Source organism: Octopus sinensis, linkage group LG12 (genome assembly GCF_006345805.1).
Source record: "Octopus sinensis linkage group LG12, ASM634580v1, whole genome shotgun sequence".
In the NCBI taxonomy this organism is placed as follows: Eukaryota; Metazoa; Mollusca; class Cephalopoda; order Octopoda; family Octopodidae; genus Octopus; species Octopus sinensis.
The window spans coordinates 46,054,993-46,076,493 of record NC_043008.1 but is presented as its reverse complement, the minus strand read 5'-3'; the positions used below and the strand labels follow the sequence as shown (position 1 = coordinate 46,076,493).

General features: G+C 37.8%; 1 protein-coding gene across 1 annotated transcript in view; it reads left to right on the top strand.

Moving 5' to 3' along the window:
• Window positions 1-21,501, top strand: part of LOC115218133 — a 34,781-nt gene that overhangs the window by 950 nt on the left and 12,330 nt on the right. The window lies entirely within an intron of this gene.

Sequence of the window (21,501 nt, the reverse complement as noted above, 5' to 3'; positions counted from 1 at the left end):
AAGAGGTCAATTACTAAGAATGGACACAATAATCCGTTCTGCTATAGGCACAAGGCCTGAAATTTCAGGAGAGTGGACTAATCGATTACATGGACACCAGGGCTCGACTGTTACTTATTTTTATCGACTCTGAAAGGATGAAAGGCAAAGTCGACCTCATCGGAATAAGAATGGACATAATTATGATTCAATGATGATATTTACGACAAAGCATTTTATCTGGCGTGCTAACGTTTCTGCCAGCTCAATGCTTTTTTTTTATAATTCTTTCTGCTATAACGCCTGAAACTGATTTTATTGCCATTTTTTTCTTTCTTCTGTATTTTTTGGTTTTATATATTTGGGGTGAGAGGGAGATAGTCTATTACACCGACCCGCAGTTCAACTGATATTTATTTTAATCGTTCCCGAGACAAAAAAGGATGAAATGGAAATGTCAGCCGCATGTCTGCACATCATCAACCACGGCATGCCCAGGCCACCACTTAGCGAGTGTTGACAACAGACCACCCGACCATCGGGACGTGTCCCTTCCGCAAGAAGCGGAAGAGTGTACACTCCAGCGTAATCAGACGGTGGCCAGGACAAAGCACGAAAGCCAAGCGATAATAGTTGACGGACGCGATATACGCCACCTCTGCCCGACCTTTCAGGGATAGCTTTCTCTCGTCCCAATTCTGGGTGAGAGTAGTCACCCTGCTCGTTACTTTGTCCCAGTTTTTGCCCATCTGGAGGTCTGGACCAAACCAAACTCCGAGCAATTTAACCAGTCCGTCCATCCAGCGCCCAACGATGCAGTTGACGGCATGGACTTGCTTCTCCAGTTGCCAAGCTGCAAGCCTACTGGATTTTCCTGGTTAACCATCGCTCCTGAAACCGCCTCGTAGTCCCCGAGAGCGGTACTGATCATTTCTATGTTTATGATCCGACGCCACTACGGTGACATCGTCGGCATATGTTGACACGCATCTCTCACATCCTGGGTCAGGCGAGATGCCTGTCAACGCATCCAGTTTGTGTAACAGTGGCTCGAGAGTCAGTACATACAAGAGGGACGAGATGGGGCAACCTTGCAGGACCGAATGCATGATTTTGAATGGCTTTGAGACCACTCTGACCACTGAACAGATGTCGCTGTGCATTGCAGCGATCCAGCCCCTGAATAAAGGCCCGAAACCAGCAGTAACAATACTTTCTACTATAGGCACAAGACTATAGTTGATGGTATTTCGCCCATCGCTACGTACTGAGTTCAAATTTCACTGAGGTCGACTTTGCTTTCATCCTTTCGGGGTCAATAAAATAAGTACCAGGTGAACACTGGGGTTGATGTAATAGACTCATCCTCACCTTCCACAAGCTGGTAAAAATTTGAAATAATTATCATCCACAGCTTTGTTAATAAGGCGGAACATATTTTATTGTATGAATATTAATCTTTAAGTTCAGAATCAATATTAGATTCATCACTTTGGGATTCAGTCGAGTCTATGGATACGATTTTCCTCTCCGCCTCAAATCAGACTTTCACCTGATTACGAAGTGCTCATGACTTGCAGGTGCCTAAACTATCATATTTATTAGATTTTAGCGTGGCGTATTAACATGTATCAATTAATGTGGACATAATGTGAGACGAGTCGATCGAATGCAATGTTCATAAGGATTCTGTGAACGGTCTACGAACAGCGCACATAAACGTGAGCCGGAAATGGGCTTTTAGTTCATTGGTTGGGTCCGATGAAAGGGGTTGTGTTGCATGCCACTTACAGGCTTTTTGGGACCAAATGGATTTAAAGAGATTCATGTTTTTCTTAACAAGCGAAAGTGTTTAGCTACAAGAAGGAAAACAAAAAGAAATAAAAGAAGAAAAATTCCAGACGGTCGATATTTTGGGGAGAGAGTGAATAGGCGTCGTGTTCAGTCAGGAGCAGTTTGGTTGCTCAAATATGATAACCCCTTAGTGAAAAGGTAGCATCCGCTTTTTAACTGTGATCCAAATGCCGATTTAAGTTGTCGAAACAAAATCATTGTCGTTATAACGAGGTGCGAGACCAACAGCTGCACTTCAATGTTGTTGAAGATGATGTTGATAATCTTTTCTGATTGAGAAAGTTTTATCATTCATAATTCATTTGTTATGAGTGATCAGACGGTAAATATTACTTGGATCTCCTGGAGCATTTGACAGAGGCGGAATGAAGTAAGAAACGAGTCTAGACTGACACGAACCTGCAGTAATATTTTGCGTCTTAGCAGATTATCAACATAGTATACGCCAGAAAGACAAACACATCCACTTCCCCGAGCTCTACTTGTTGATGGTGACCTTGACTCTAAAGTCAGACTTTAACTGGCCTGAAAAATTCAGAACTCAGTGGTGTTATATATGTATCTATGGCCTCATGAGAGCGAACTTGCGAAACAACTTGATATAGATGTATGAGTACAATATGAAAGAGGCCTTCTTCGAGATTATATCAAAGGCAACTTTTCTCTTACACTTCCGCTCTTTCAACATACATATACAAGTACATACACACACGCACACACACATACACATATATATATATATAATATATATATATAATATATATATATATATATATATAATATATATATACATATACATATATATATGTGTGTGTGTATATATATGTATATATTTATATATATGTATATATTTATATATATATATAAATATATATGTTTATATATACATATATATTATATATATATATATATGCATACACACATATACATTTCTAACTATCTATCTGTCTATCTATCTATCACTCTCTCTCACTCTCTCCCCCCCCCCCCCACACACACACACACACACACACACACCACACACACATAAAGGAGTGCTGAAAAGTTCTTGGCTTTTAGGTTATTGCGAAACGCCTGGCTGGAAGCCCAACCTACCACCTTCTTTTTCAGAGTCTAGAAAAACTGAAGAACCGCTGCGAAAAGTGTGTGAATCTGAGACAGAAATATGTTGAATGAAATCGTAATTAACAGATCCTCCTTTATTTTCTTTTAACCAAAGCCAGGAACTTTTCTGCAACACCTCGTACACACACACACATACATACATACATACATACATACATACATACATACATACATACATACATACATACATACATACATACATACATACATACATACATACATATATATATATATACATACATACATACGTACGTACATATATATATATATATATGGTGGCTGCCCCCTTCTTATCGAGTATGGTCATTGTGCGAAGCTTAATCAATGTTGTTATCGTGCAATGCCTGTGCAAGAAGATTTTTTTAAAGTGAGGAAAGCAACAGCAGCCATAATCCGAAAAGAAGAACAAGTCAACATCATCGGTAACCACTGAGCCGCAGTTTCTTTGTCGGAGTTATCCCAGTTACCTGAGTTACCTTCTCCTAGAAGGATGCTCTAACAAAGGCTAGGAGTCCTTCACTCCCAATGGTTTAACCGCGCGATCGGGTATTCAGTCCGATTATTTCTATGTCCCCGCGCAAGATAAAGCCTTAAGACATTTATTAGATGGCCGTTGAAATCTCAAGAGTTCCTCGGATCTTCGACGGATTTTGTTTTTCATCTCGCAGGGTGTCCAATAAACACACTCCTCACCAAGCTAGCATGGTGGGGTTGCCGGTTTAGTCGCCGACGACCCGGCCATGCAACAGGTTGTACTGGGTTACATGTTACCAGTAGCACTCGAAAGTGACCTGACATATATATATATATATATATATATATATGCATACATACATACATACATACATACATACATATATACATATATGCATGCATGCATGCGTACATACGTACATACTTACATACATACATACATACATACATACATACATACATACATATGTATCTGTATGCGTTATATAGTATATTGTAATGACTTTAATATATGCAAAGAAGTGGGGTAATATTATAAGAATTGTATTTATTTGCAAAGCTGTTGCAAGGGCCGTTCACGAGAGCGCCTGCGTCGTTGAGACCAAGCCAGATGACATAGTTTTGAATAATATATCGAAAGGTTGGAGGATGTCAGTCGGAACTGATTCTGTGAGTCTTTACCATTAAAAAACAGAGAAACAACAAAAATTCTGCTGGTGCCGTGGGAAACACTGTTGCAGCAGTTAAGTTGTCATGAAATATATTTCAGCTTATTATGGGGAATTGAATATGACAGCGAATACGAAACTACGATTCTCTATCAATACACACACTGTGGGCTGTATATATGTACGTGCGTGTGTGCGTGTACAAGTGTCATTTATCTCTCTCTCTCTCTCTCTGTATATATATATATATATATATATATATATATATATATATATATACATATATATATTCTTTTCTTTTATTCATCTGTTTGTTTTAGCTATTTGACTACGGCCATACTGGAACATCACCTTGAAGGGTTTTAGTGGAACAAATCGACATCAGGACTCAACTTTTTAAGCCTAGTACTTAGTTTATCAGTCTCTTTTGCAGAACCACTAGTTAACGGGGACGTAAATGCGCTAACAACGGTTGTGAAGCGGTTGTGGGGGAACAACAACAAAGATATATACATATTCGTACACACACACACACACACATATACGACGGGCTTCTTTCAGTTTCCGCCTACCAAATCCACTGACAAAGCTTTGGTTAGCCCGAGGCTATAGTAGAAGACACTTGACCAAGGCGCCACGCGGTAGGACTGAACCTAGAGTCACGTGGCTGGGAAGAAAGCTTCCTTCTTATAACACTGCTACACCTGCGCCTATATCTATCTTTCTATCTATCTATCTATCTATCTATCTATCTATCTATCTATATATATATCTATCTCTCTGTCTATCTGTCTGTCTGCCTGCATGCCTGCCGGCCTGCCGGTCTGTCTCTTTCTCTCCCCCTCTCCCTCTCTCTCTCTCTCTCTCTCTCTCTCTCTCTCTCTCTCTCTCTCTCTCTCTCCCTATATATATATATATATTATACGCGCAAGAGTCGCTGTGGTAAGAAGCTTACTTCATTATCCAAAATGGAAACGAACACCATTCCTTCGTGTGTCGGGCTTGAAAAATTGTTAAGATATTAGAATATTTTTGTTAACATGAATCCAATGGTAGTCTTAATAAACAAATAAGGAAATTATACCCCCTAATGCGGTATTGAATACTTTTCAGACTATGGCCACGCTGGAGCATCGCCTTGAAGATATTTTTATTTGAACGAATCGACCCCAGTGCTTATTTGTTTTAAGATTGGTACTTATTCTATCGTTCTCTTTGCCGTAACGGTTAAGTTACGGGACGTACATACACCAACACTGGTTTCAATCGATGGTGGGGGTCAAACACAGTCCCCCTACACACATACACATTTATATATACAACGCAGTACTTTCAGTTCCCGTCTACCAAATCCATTTACTTTGGTCCACCCGAAATTACAATAGAAGATACTTGCCCAATGTGACGCAGAGGGACTGAACCCGAAACCATGTGGTTGGGAAGTATACTGCTTACCACGCAGCCACGCCTGATACATACATACACACACACACACATACATACATACACACACACACACACATACATACATACAAACAAAAATACGTACATACATACATATATGCGTGTGCATATGTATGCAAAAATGTTTCTACAAGCATAATAATCGTGAGATTTCAATGTAACAGATGCCAGTAGATGTGGAGCGAAAGATGTTTAGCAGAATCAACACAAGTGACTCCAATGAAGCAAATACGACACATATTGACTCATATATTATTAGAGGTGATTGAAAACCGCACTTCATTTCGATTCGTCGTGTCACCCTAAATTAGCCAGCATTAGCTCTAAGGTTGTAAATTCTTATACTGTCCTTCAAAGTGATGATTTTCCAAGTTTCAACAGAGTCGGCTCCGCTATAAATACCATTCACAACAACTGGAATCGATCAGAACGCCTATCAATAATAATCATTGATCTCGCTGATCAGACAAACACTTCCTACCTCAACAATAGTGACGCTAACATCCGTGTCTCTACCTCTACGATAATCGATTATATTGACCAGGATAGGTTACCTACTGAGCGAAAGTCTACCAGTAGGAAAAAAGAACTCTGTCCTTTAAAGGAAGATCGCTTGTGCTATAAGTAAGTAAAGGGCAGGATCGACTTCAAGCAACGCTACTCTGCTCGCTTGAGCTCTTTCTCAAATTGGTCCTCTGAACGATATATTTCCCTAGTCATTGTACATACACTACTTCAAGACCCAGCGCATACCTCATAGCTTGTCCTGGTCTATACTTTGTGGCAGAACCTCCTACAGCGCTTATGTTTGTAAATTATGTCGCCGCGAATCGTTCACAATATTACGCCAAATTGAGACCACTTTACTTTTCTCTTTCAGAAATAAATGCTATTGTGTTCTTCGCTCATTATAGCAAATCATTATACTTACTTCTCATCTTCGCTAAAATTCTCTTTTCTTAGCGCACTTTATTCTCCTACTACCCCCATTCCCTTAAATCAAAGCTTAATGTTCCCCCACTCCCCTCTATCAATTGACTCTGATATTCGTAACTCTGTTCTTGTCTGAGAACGTCTACATTGACACCTCGCCATATTAACGGACAAAATCATTTCTTTGACCGACTATTAACTATATTTTCTTCATCTCTGGTCTTTGTGAAGCTGCATCTTCATCTCGTCCCATCACTTAACAACCCCCTCTCCAACCGCAACTCTATTCTCTCATTTTTGAACCTTTATATTTGTAAGCATCCCTAGATAACTCGCATTTGTCACTCGACTTTCGAGAGGGAGGCTTAACTTATTTAGCAATTTCGTCCTGGACTTCTCACTAGTTGCACACCTAAGGCATCATGCGCATATTACTTAAGCCATAACCACTTTGAAACAAATGAGGAGAAATGATTTTACATAATTTGAATCTTTATTTTAGAACCTAAATTTTGTGCTCCATCCGAATATATGTCGAAAGCCTAACTGCCTTCACTTACCTTACTACGTCCAAAAGTGCTGGATAAGTGTTACTCTTATGCCTAACTTTTGATAGTGAGACGCTGGCATTGGAGGGAGAGGTTCACAGCCATTTGAGCGCTAAGCTCGCTTATCTGTACTGAGTTTATTTTGCTTTCTCCGACTCAATTTACGCAAACTTTTTTTATGTATATAGAATGTAGAGATAGTTATACTTCTATTATTATATACACTCAAATATCAATATATGCCTCTCTCTTCTCTCTCTCTCTCTCTCTCTCTCTCTCCCGCTGTGCATAGGCATACATACATTCATACACACACACACACACACACACACCACACACACACACACACACACACAACACACACCACACACACACACACACACACATATATATATATATATATATATATATATAGAGGGCATTATTATATATAAATGCCGCACGCTAGGAGGGATATATATGTATATGTATGTGTATATATATATATATATATATATATATATATATATATATATATATATATATATATACATACATATACATATATATATGTAAATTTGTATATGTACACACACACATACATATATATATATATATACATATTGTTATAACATAACTCACCCACCATACGCACCCACACATACCCTTACACACTACAACACGAACATGAGTGTGGTGTTGTGGTGGTGGTGGTGGTGTGTGTGTGTGATCGAAATTTGGCTCGATAAGGAATACAAGCATTACTTATGAATGAGCTACACAATGAAGATGTCGATTAACCGAGCTGATGTTTGCAAATTTCCAAAACAACTCTAAAAATGTCTCTTCTTGGTTAAATGTCTCATGGCACTCGGCATTGTGTTCCGATATGTGTGTCCTCTGACAACCAACAGAGACGCAACGTTTATTTTACGATTGCCAGACATATTGTTTCAGACGGCCGAGGTCTATTATTAGCTTAGTTTGTTTCGCGTAACCAACGAACATAAACTTGGTTACAGGTTGAAACTTGGAGAAGATTATTAATATCTATCGAGATTTCTTTCTTTGACGCTTTCTTTGAATTTTACGTGTTTAATGGTACTTTCTCTCTCTCCCTCTCTTTCTCTTTCTCCCCTTCTGTCTCTATTAATTTTCTCTCTCTCTGCCTTTTCTTTTTGTGCGTGTGTGTGGTTGCGCGCCTAACGTTTAGCACTCTACATAGTCCCCCCTCCCTCTAGCACTGTGAACCACAATCCAACTTCTGCTTGATGCTTATCTTATCAATCTAGAATCATGAGATGTAAACTGAAGTCAAAATCTCAGGAATTCTGTGAGGAATTTGTAGAGACAAGGAGGGTCGAACATCGAATACAGTCCATGACCCTTTTATAGAGAAAATATAAGATTTCTTCCACAGAAGCAGAAAAGCTTTCTTGGATGAAGGAGGAAGAATACAGCCAACTATATCATAGTCATAGGTCGCTTAATGAAACTCAAGTGATTGAAACATTAATTGTTCTCAGTGAGATTCGAACAGAAGACATAAAGATGAAGATAATTCGGCAATTTGCTCAATCCGACATACATTTAATATGCAAGATGAATTTAATAAACGGAAGCGCATTCCAGAGAAAGGATATTTTCCGTCGAACTAACTTGATGTCTAAATTTAGCAAAGCAAGCTGCTATGCATCACCTCATTACGTGAAATGAGCAAAATTGAGTGAAGTACTCGGACTAAACATTACTCTCTTTTGCCCATATCACACATACAATCACCTCATCCATCTCACTACTCTCTGTGTTTCATTTCATATTTTGCTGAGCAAGAAATGCGTCGAATTATTCTTTCGATTTTACGTGTTTTAAAATATCAGCATTAAAACATTATGAAAGAAGAAGGACGGTATCCAACAATATTCCTTGGGTGGATCTTCTTCAAGTATTGATTTCCAAATCCGGGTCCGGCGTTAACTTTATCTTCTTTTCTCCCGAGATTTGTAAAATAGTTACAGTTTAATAACTGGCGTTCATATTATTGATTGTAACCAACGTAGGAAACTTTAGGACTTGTGACAGAAACCGTACTTGTTGGTGCTTGTGAAATACAAACGCGCGTGCCCACTCACGTATACATACATGCATGCATACATACATACATACATACATACACACATACACACATACACACATATATACATACACACATATATACATACACACATATATACATACACACATACACGCATATATTATATATATATATATATAATATATATATATATATATAAAGTCATAGATGTGACAGAAATATTTTGATGAACTTTTATTTCACAGCAAGAAAAAACTCTAATATCGGTGAAATTGTTTCGTAACTCAAAAACATGCAAATGATTTGCATTATATATTTAATAATAAATTACATACGTCTGTCTGCATTAATGCTTCGTCGCAGCACATATTCTGCATTGCTTTGAACGAATTCTTTGTATTTTGCATTCATTTATTATTAAATATGATAATACAAATTATTTACATGCTTTTTAGTTACGAAACAATTTGTTGTGATATTAGAATTTTGTTTTCATTGTTAAAGAATAATCCATCAAAATATTTCTGGCATTTAGAAATCTATACACGCCTTATCCTTTTCTCTTGTATATATCTATATAGTCTTATATGGTTTGTGCAATGATACACCAAGGAGTTTTTATATGGGTATTCCCGGATTACTTGAAGCCATATATTGACTTAAATGTGTGTGTGTATATAAGGTCCTCATCCTCCTGCTCTTCCCCTTTCTTCTACTTCTTACTTTTCTTCTTCTTCTTTTTCTTCTCCTCCTTCTTTTCCTTAAACTTCTCTTCCTCCTCCTCCTCCTCCATCTTTTCCTTCTCTCACTTCATTTATAATGTCCCCCCCATAGTCTAATCATAATTTTATTTACTTTCTTATCTACTTTTTGTTTTCCTCTCGACGTACGCAAATAACAAACATCGGAAGGGCACAGGATGTAAAAGCACACCTTTGAGGTTGGTCTGAGGAAGAGCCATTCTTATGTCTAAAACCGCAAGAAGAATGTAAATTTTCACTTTGAACTTTTGTGTGAACTGACGATGAAAGTATACATGGAACAGAAACATTTCTAGTTGAATATGAAAGATGTACTAAAGTCTATATGTTACACACACACACACACACACACACGCACACACACACACATATATATATACAAATATATATATATAAATATGTACTTACGTATAAGACGAAAGGGGTACGGGCGTCGCTATATATATATATATATATATATATACATATGTAAAAAAATACAAACTGGGACAAGAACGCCAAACGTTTAGAAGACGATACAAAAAACACGGACGGGACATTCGAAGCCTTTAATCTTCAGTCAAGAACCGGATCATCCTCGCAATTTCGGCTGATTAATCTTGAGATTGCTCCGATCTGGCCAGGCCCAAAGGAAAATCTAAGCCAAGCACATTAGATTCCTTGGAAGAAAGCCTCGAATGTATACAAAACAAGGACGGAAAAACGGACGAGGTTACAAGAATAAGAATACAAAAATACTTTGCGAGCTCAATTCTTCAACAAATACAAAACTACGTTATATATATATATATTATATATATATATATATATATATATATATATATAATATATATATATATATATATATCGCTGGGAGACCACAGTTTAATGAAACTAGCTGCTCTCAGCTTCCACCACGTTCCCAAGATCCAAGATGACTCAAGAATCTGGCACAAGTGTGTCTCTGAGAAGGTTTTCGGACACCTCCTTGATCTTAGCCAACATTTCGTACTTAGCGTTGCAGGTAGAGCGATTGTTAGCTTTTGCAACCACATCCCGCTCATAGTAATCCCTGATGTTGCAATCGGAGGAATTCGGAAGTCAGAAAATTAGACTGGAGAGGTTGTAGAAATTCTCCGTCAACCAATTCTGATTCTTTTCGGAGGTATGGCAAGCAGTCGAATCCTGCTGCCATACATGTATGGCTTCCCAGCTGCATCTTTCTCCAGTTAGGGACTAATCACAGCCTCCTACATCTTCACAGAACCGTTTGAATAGAGCCAAGTCCCAGTTCAAAGGTGTGACAACGAATTGCAAGTTGCGGACGCAGTCAGAACGCCTTAGTTGTCCATGTCCCACATTGCATTCGTTACAATGTTCAAAGAACATCGAGCAACAGTCGTAAGGTCAGCATTTTGATAGCCGGCGTGAAGCATCATCATACACGTATTTCAGTGTTCAAGTGGCTTCCGTTCCTCCATATCCACTAACTCTTTCTCAGCTACAATTTTAATTTTGATGCTCTTTAAAGCTATTGACTGTTCCACAATATATATATATATATATATATATATATATAATATATATATATATATAAGTATATACACATATGTGTGTATATAGATAGATAGATAGATAGATAGATAGATAGATAGATGATAGATAGATAGATAGATAAATAGATAGATAGATAGATAGATAGATAGATAGATAGATAGATAGATAGATAGATAGATAGATAGATACATACATAGATAGATATGTATTGTATATTATTTTTTACGCATTGTAAAGAAAGAACGCGTGACTGATGAGACACGTGCTTTCGCTAGACCCTGTGAATGCGTAGAATCGCGGCATCTATTAATAAGACCTATTAATAAGACCTATTTTCGTTTTCGTCCTCTTCAATTTATTTACTCTATGTATGTCGAGTGTTTTACTGTGAGAGATCGCCCTAGAAGTTAAAAGTAATACGATATAATGAGTAGTGTTGGAGGGGTAAGATGAAAGTGTGTGAGTGTGTGTGTGTGTGTGTGCTGCTTACAGTGTTTATGATAGTGGAGGGGCTGAGATAGTTTTTACTTATTTCTTTTGCAAGGGAGATGTGCGTAAAATGAATAAAAAACTGCTTGTTTTTCCACGTTTAGTAAGCAACATGATGTTTTATTTATTTATTTAAAGTTTATTTTTTTCATCTCCAACTAGATTTCAAGTATAATTCCAGTCTGAATCCGCTGGAGTAGAGTGGTATGATTGTGGTTGTGGTGTTGATGGTGAGGAGGGTGGATGGTGGCAATGTTCGCATTCTAAGAGGAGGGGGAGAAGGATGGTGGTGGTGGTGGTGGTGTCAGTGATTCTGCTGCTGGTGCAAATATTTAGGCCGAACACTCTCTAAGAATGAACAGGAAACTCACACACATGCGTTTAGTGTGTGTGTGTGCGCGCGCGACCGCGTATGTGTGTGTGTGTACGTACGTGCGACATGCGCGTGTGTGTGTGTACGTGCGTGCGGCATGCGTGTGTGTGTGTGTGTGTGTGAATGCGCGTACGTATAAATGTGTACTGCCTAATAGATTTTAATGAGCCACATATACTGGTTAGAGAAATTAGCGTGAGACACACAGACAGAAATTCAGACGATACACATTTTTAGTCATTTTTGCTGTTGCTGTTTCTTTTCTGCATTTATTATTCTTTGCTTTTTCCCCCATGAATTCACGTTTTGTCCTATTGAATGTATGAAGAATGTAACACAGCACTAAAAGCTTCTCTAGATTCTTGCAGACTATTCTTCCTGAACCATTTTAGCAAATCATTATTGTTATTAAATTTGATGTTCAACTTTATTTGCTAAACTTCCAGTCATTGAAGAACAAGTCGGCGGCGGAGCAGCTGTAATATTAAGTCTACCAAACGGTTCATGGTTACTAAGTTGAAGTTCACTCTCTCATGGCACCAAGAATGCCTGCAGCCTTACCTCAGGTTACCTAGCTCTAAAGAATTCAGATAAACAGCAAAATTTCTGGGGGTGTAAACTAAAATAGATTAGTACCCTATTTAGGGTCGTGATAACTTGATATATTTATAGCTATTATCTCGTATCTATTTGGGATCTGAATTTTATGAAATTTTATTATTGTTTACGTAAAAACAATAACGGATAAAATAAATTCAGAGAGGAGAAGGAGTAGTTGGTGAAATATATTGTAATATTTGGATGTCATTTAAGGCAGAATCGTTAGCAAGCCGGAGTAAATGCTTAGCAGCTTTTCGTCCGTCCTCACACTCTGAGCTCAAATTCCACCGAGGTCGACTGTGCCTTGCATCCTTTCGGGATCGATAATTACCAGCTGTGCTTTGAGGTGGATGTAATCAACTCTCCCCTTTCTCAATATTGCTGGGTCAAAAGTTAAAAACTTCATTTGGATATGATTTGCAAATTCAAGCATTTCGTTGCCGCTATCGAACTCTTGTTATACTGCAATAGTTACGAAGGCTATACAGAAGTGAAAAATTTCTTGAAGGCGAGGGCTGAAGAAAGGTTTGTCTATCAAAGCAAGGAGAATTTCTGTTCATCAGTCCGAGATTTCGTGATGTCATATCACCATCTCAGCGAACTTAGCAGAATTCGATTATGGTAAATCAACGTTAGTCTCGGCATGATTGCGTGTTGATTTACCTATTTTTAAAGTTAAATATTAGATGTGATGAACGATAACATTGACAGGGAACAGACTTTTTAACCTAAGAATTAAAACGGTGCCAAATATCATAAAAGAATTACAGTGGAATCGTATCCAGTGATTTCACTAAGTTAACAGGACGGTAGTTGACACCTTAATAACAAATATAAGTCTATTAGAACATAAAGGAAAAGTGAATATAAGAAAATAAATGTGATGTAGATGTTTATCACGATTCTTCCTCACCATCATTGAATTAGGCTCAGCATCTCACTTCTACACAAATTGTTCCGGTCCCACCACACCGAGTTAGATCAAGTCATTTTGTTAAACTAATTATTTACAAGGAATATTGTTCAGCTCCAGGCCACCTCTGCTCGAGCAGATCTGCTATCAAAGACTCTCTCTCTCTCTCTGTGACCATTCCATCATATTTTTCCAAGCATAGTGTACCAAAACTTTGTCATCGAATGTGTACTTTTTTTTAAGATGGCAAAATGTAAAGAGAGGCAATATAATTCCTATTTCTAGCAATGCGAAACAGGACGCAGAAACTCCCTCTTTGGTTCGCCCACCTAGAGTCATCCACGAGTCCAACTGATTTTAGAGTCTCAATTTCGTGACTGGAAAAGGCCAACTTCGATAAGATTCTTTTTACCTCCGTAAGAAGATAAGCACGTAAATCGAATTGAAGATAGCGAGTTTGGCTTTTTTTACCCACCTCTCATTTTCTGAGGAACGATTACTGGAGCTGGCGTACGACTGTGCCAGCATCTGCAATTCTAGCATCCAATTCAGCCCGCTGTTTCCTATCACTGTTAAATACGGAGGTAAGAGCCGCCGTCGTTGATGCATCAAATACAAACACTTTGTTGTCTGAGTCACTGCAGCTTTCGATGTAATTAAGACTGAGTCATATGTCCTACAAGAAGACCGCAATTTCTCAGAAATCTCATATTATATTATCGTACAACATTTCAATAGGTTTAACTGGAACTTGCACACACATCTTCACTAAGGTTGTGTTAAAACTCTCAAGTTGAAAATTTTCGATGATAGTGATCTGATCACGTAACTATTTAGATGAAAGGCGATATATCAATTTAAATATAAAACATGGTAGTCGAGTGGACCGTAAAACATCACTTTGTTTTTCAAGAACAGCCAATGGCTCAACGCTTTTGAGAAACGTAGTCTATAATTTGGGACTTTTAACCTGTTTCAGTTAGTTCAAAGGAATTGAGACTAGTTCAACCATGAATAAAATCTATACGGCTACATCAATGTGCCAGAGACTGGCGCTTGCATAACTGCGACGTGTCTGACTGTAAGTCAATGAAGCTCTGCATAATTATATTTAGTATAGAGTGTAAATTCTTGTACGAGAAGAACAGACCAGAGAGGTTTAATGTTAAGTAACAGTGAACGATGTCCGTTTGATGGTTTTTAGAAGAAGTAAGGCGTATTGATTTATGCAGGAAATACAATTAAATGAAATGTAAAAACACTATAACCAAAAGAGTGATTACACTCAGACATATCGTCCTCCTCCCTTCTACGAACGCTGCAGTGCATTTATAGGTGTTCTGAGTCGCCAAATGGCTTACGTAAATATTTTTACTAATTCGCTGTGCATTAACTGTACATTTGAAAAGCCATGAACATAGGAAACAGTAAGTTTATCGAGGAGAATACTAATTTTAACGTATAAGCTGATTCAGAGCAACCACACTTTACTGGAGTGAATACTAATCATTTGAACTTGATCGCTAATGTTGAATATTTGCTAAAAGTTAACTCGCATTTTTCTTTTAGCTGCGTAACACCAGTTTAAATAGTCTCCCTTAATAAAGATAAATTGTGCATCTGGAAGCAGTAGAATACAAATTTCAACTTTAATTAATTATCAGATTTCTATTTATCAGAGCAGAATACAAATTGCAATTTTTAATTAAGTGTAAAATACAACATGGTTTTTTTTACGAATATAATGAAATTAGAGAGAACTGATTTCAACAAACTGGAATTCATATTCTATGGAATGAATTGTTAAGATTTGAAAACTAGGGAATATGGAGAAAATTTTTCATGTGAGAAATATTGAATCGGTTGAGTCAGTCGAGTGTGTGTTTGGTGTTTATTTTATCGAAACTGTCATGTTGTGAAGAGCAGTGAAAACACTCAAATGGATGAGACTAAATAAGTTCTATATTCTTATTTCTTTACTGCCCTCAAGGAGCTACAAACAGAGGAGACAAACAAGGAGAGACAAACGGATTAAGTCGATTATATCGACCCTAGTGCGTAACTGGTACTTATTTAATCGACCCCGAAAGGATGAAAGGCAAAGTCGACCTCGGTGTAATTTGAACTCAGAACGTAGCGGCAAACGAAATACCGCCAAGCATTTCGGCCGGCGGGCTAACGGTTCTGCCAGCTCGCCGCCTTTAAATAAGTTCAATTTTCTGCCATTTCAACTACCACACCACCATGGTTTTAATATTTCAGATGCAAAGCTGATAAACCTGCATCTGCTAGGAGGAGGTGTCTCGAAACAGAAACTGATGTCAAGACCTTGGCTTTTAGAATTTATCTTTTGTTTTACAATCAGTTTTTAGTCGAGGCAACAGACGAGCAATTTTGAGGAGAGAGATAATCAATTATTTTAGAATAAATGAAACTCAATGCTTGTTTAGTATTTTTATTTTTATTTAGAGAGGAAAGAAGAAACAGAGTACAAGATTTAGGATAGGAAAACAAAAGGATATAATCGCTTGCAAATGTGGTCGATGTTCGATTTATTTAACCAAACAACTGGCTGCAGCAAAATACCAACCTCGAGAGATGTGCCTTTTAATAAGTTCTACGATGTATAAAAAATTTATTTCAGTATCCTTGACAGAGTAAAATATTTTGAATAGAAATGAATTAGATTTAAATTTTCCCTGAAAGTTACGATGACTATTTTTTTGCTTCTTTATTACCCACAAGGGGCCAAACATAGAGGGGACAAATAAGGACAGACAAACGAATTAAGTCGATTACATCGACCCCAGTGCGTTACTGGTACTTAATTTATCGATCCCGAAAGGATGAAAGGCAAAGTCGACCTCGGCAGAATTTGAACTCAGAACGTAACGGCAGACGAAATACGGCTACGCATTTCGCCCGTCGTGCTAACGGTTCTGGGACGGCATATTGATTGTTTTTCTCTTGAAAAGTTTACCTTCTTCTGTAGAAAGGAGTATCAATTTCAACATTTATGCGTAGTCAATAACAGATAGCCATGATAGCTCTGTATTTATCATAAAACTTCATTTGATATTTGCAGCACAGGAGCGAAGTTGTAAATGCAAAGAGAGACAAAAAAAAAAAAGGCTATATTTTTAGAATATAATGAAATCTGCTGCCCTTGTTAGTCAATGTTGTAAATAGAACACTTTAACAAATCAAAACGACAGGAAATATTTTTAGATTCCTAATTAAAATATTTCTCAAGTAGTTAGGATATTTGACGTCTCCATTTCCCTTCACACCAAATTCACATATGTATGTATTTACACAGTGTATGGAGATGTGTACTTACAACACGCGGTTTTATTTTGAAACTCAGTCCCATCACTCAGAAATGGCATCCGCTAATTTAAACGTAATATACAAACTTTTAAACCTGTACGTGTGTGTGTGTGTGTGTGTGTGTGTGTGTGTGGTGTGTGTGTGTGTGTGTGTGTGTGTGTGTGTGTGTGTGTGTGCGCTTGTGTGTGCATGTGTGTGCATATGTTTGCGAGTGTACTCGGTGGGTATTGTACTTGGAAAAAGTGGATGTGTGTTTAGTGATGGGGTGGACCTATACATTGAGTTGAATGTGAAATAGGCAGCTTCGCGAAACGTCTTAAGCATTACTCAATCAGAATCGGGATCCGAAATCTTTTTTCAGCAGATAGGATAAGAATAATGGGGGACTCTAGCTTAGGTTTGAATGTTGGAATGACTTCTACGATTGTAGAAACTGCAGGTAAGTGATAATCAGCACAACAGCTTGACAACATATTTACACTTCCGTTTAGAGAGGAAATGCACTTTTACATCATTCTGGTATTTCCAGTTTAGAGGTTTCGAAATTTAACGTTGATGTTTCAGCTTTCCATTTAAGTTATTCGAATACTTATGTAAAATGCAGTGTTTCTCACACAATAATAGCCACCCGCCTTTCGACTAATTATACAGTCACTGAACAGTTCGTACGTCTCTCGTATGCTACAGTATTATGAAGACTGTTACCAGAACAGATGTGAGGTTAATTATCCATTGCCTAACAAAACCATCAATAACAAACCAAGCTACTGTAGTTTTCGCAAAATATTCGAACCTCAGCTTGACTACATTGGCAACAAATCTTCTTGCAGAAATATTCTGTTTTTTAAAGCATTCAAGTAGAAAGAAAATATCATATTAGTCTTACCACATGCAAATCCCCTAGAAACATATTTGTAGAGATATCCGACTAATCAAATATTCTGTCTATCGTTCTTCAACTCTGTCTTTCCCGGGGCTGTTGTCACTCTCCATTGAACTGATGTGTATTTACAGTAAATGAAGAGCTAAGAACATGACAGACATACCTGATGTGGCTGATCATGTATAGCAAGCGTGTGTGTGTGTGTGTGATGCTAAACAGAGAAGTGTCATTAATGGAATCATTGATCACAATTTTATGGCAACATATTGTCACGTTATGGATGTGAAAGGGAAAAGTTCATTTTGCGCATGTGAGTTATAGGTGTGTGTAGGGGGGAGATGGGCAGATTGGAATGTAGTGTGTGTGTATGTGTGTGTGTATGTGTGTGTGTGTGGTGTGTGTGTGTGTGTGTGTCTGTGTGTGTGAGGGTTATGATGTTGAAGGAAATGAAGCTAGAAATTGAAATCTTGGTGGAAATTTCCAATCCAAGGCGGAACGTTTTAAGTCTGTATAAAAGTCAAGACGGAGGCGTGAATGGTATGTATGGTCTGTAGAACGGAAATTAGCAGTTGTCGTGTCGGATATCCCTGAAATATAGCTGGTTACTTATATTACCTTCTAAGCGGATATTAGTGGAAGTTTAACGTTTTACCGCACAGCGCACAATAAGAAGGTTGGTTGAGATGTGTGAAGTGACAGGATAAGATGGATGAAAACTTTTTCACTCTAGGAAGAGAAATAATGATGGACATGGAAATTTTCATAGGTCTCGCAAATTTAGTATGAACAGTCTGATTAAAAATTGCGAATAACGTTACTGGTCTGTAAGCGACATCAGTTATTTTGTTCTTGAGCCCACGTAGACCCTATGTCTCGAAGCTGCCCAATGTTTTGTTTCGTGACATCAGTTCGTTGTATTTGCCGGGTATTTGTCGTGATTTAATGAAAAAATAACGCTGTTGCGGCAACAGAATTTCGGTGGGAGCACATTTGGTGGGGTTGGATACAAATTTGGCAATGCTAAGTTTGGATTCACAGCATTGATGGGGCTGTAGTCTATACTGGCGGCATGCATTATATTACCCTATCGTTGAGGGTGGAGCAGCCAGGCCGAAGGTAGTATGTGTGGATTGTCCGCTGTCAGTGGATTCAACTTCATTAATAAGGTGTGCCTCTGGTGGTAACAATAAGTTAGCTCACTTCTCCTGTTGACGTATACTGCATGTTGCTGGAATATGTGCAATTTCTCGTGCGGCAGAGTTGGCAATTGCGAATTCAGAGACGTAAGGAGGTGCCTAATCAATGGTTCTCCATTCGATGTTAGGGAAGTCGTTCCGATCGTCACATCGTCTCCAAATAAAACGGGACTACGAGGTTGAATGTTTCCCTAATCCTGCAAATAAAGAAAAGCAAATTCCGTTTATGCGTTCCCTTGTGGGTCACTGGCCATCATGCCATCTGATATTGTGACAGTGGTTCTATAGACCAAAGCCTTTAAGAGACAGCATCTCCCATTGGGCAGTTGGTAATATTGGGGAATGTCTAGACGTGTGTTTGCGTTTACTGTGGCGTGCAATGTTAGAAGAAATCATTGTCTAAGCTGAAGTAACTGACACTGAAGATGTGGAGGTTGAAAAGGTTATAATACGGATGGGGTGTCGGGAAGTTCCTTGCTATGCTGACTGAAATAAGTAAATGACTGATGTTTGGCAGCAATCTTGAAATTATTCCATATACTATTACTCTACCTGTAGACGTGTGACGAGTCAGGTTCATTCTATGAGCCTTTGAAATTTTAAGTTTCGTGGATCTCAATCAAACTGTTATTAAGTATGTATGCATATGTATGTATATATGTATATATCTATCTGTATATCTACCAATCTATCTATCTATCTATCTATCTATCTATCTATCTATCTATCTATCTATCTATCTATCTATCTATCTATCTATCGATCTATCTATCTATCTATCTATCTATCTATCTATCTATCTATCTATCTATCTATCTATCTATCTGCATGTCTATCTACCAATCTATCTATCGATCTATCTATCTATCTATCTATCTGTCTATCTACCAATCTATCTATCGATATATCTATCTATCTATCTATCTATCTATCTATCTATCTATCTATCTATCTATCTATCTATCTATATATATATATTATATATATATATAATATATATATATATATATATATATATATATATATATATATATATTTCTGCGCATTAGTGAGTGACCAATCAGAAAATGGTATTATATGAGAAGAAGTGTTAATTAGCGATAATTGGTTCATGTTGCTGGTTAAAAACAAAAAACTTCAAAAGTTGATTTGCTCCATTAACTTCCTGTTATTCTCAAATGGTTTTTGTGATTACCAAGACACACCCGCCTCCAACCTAAGTAGCTATTATATCCAATCATCAATGCATTAGCTGTATGTCATGTACAAGGTTTTATACACACACACACGAACACACACGCACACACAAGCACGCAAATACACAACCACACACAAGTACACAAACGCACACACTCACACACGCACACACAAGCACACACATACACGCACACACGCAACACACACACATACACACACACGCATATAAACATACAGGCATTCATATTTGTGAGGAGGTAGGAGGTTTATTCTTCATTAATTATAATATTGTTCCTTAATTACTGTAATTACTTGGCCTGAACTTTGTAATTTCTGAGGAATTATCCCGGAAAATAATTACTAAACCTTTTAATCTCGTGTACGTTTGCTTTTATTTACTAATAATTCTATTTACTAGTTGCTAGTAGCAACCGTAGTTGACGAATCCATTATTTCTTCTTATTCTCCTCATTTCATTCAACGGACCATATTCATGCTGCAGTCACTGACGTCAACATTTTAGTCCAATATTTTGTCCTCAGAACATAATTAGAACTTAACCAGAATTAACCAACTAACAAGCAGTACTTAATCGAACACTATCGATTCTATAAGCAACCTACTATTCTTCTGCTTTCGTCCTTTACACACACACACGCGCGCGCGCAAATGATGCCGACCTATGTATTGTGTCTTTTCAGGACTGATAAGTAATTATTCTATTTTCACATAACCACTTCATTCGCTGCAAGTGTCTATATAAAGAACACAAGACATATATTCTTGCTTTTCATTGTTATTAAATAATTATATTTTGAAGTAGCCACTTCGTTCGGTACGTGTCTGGGGAAAGAATACCAAACCGTACTTATTCTCTTCCATTTCTCTCTCTCTCTCTCTCTCTCTCTCTCTCTCTCTCTCTCTCTCTCTCTCTCTCTCTCTCTCTCTTCTATTCTCGAACTCGCTTTCTCATCTCCTCATTTCCGCTTTTCGTCTTTCATCTTCACCTTTCACAATCTTTCAATCCAACGGAAGCAGCTACAGCTATGGTACCATCCTACTTTCTCTTTCTCGCTTTCTATCAATCTATGTATCTACATTTCT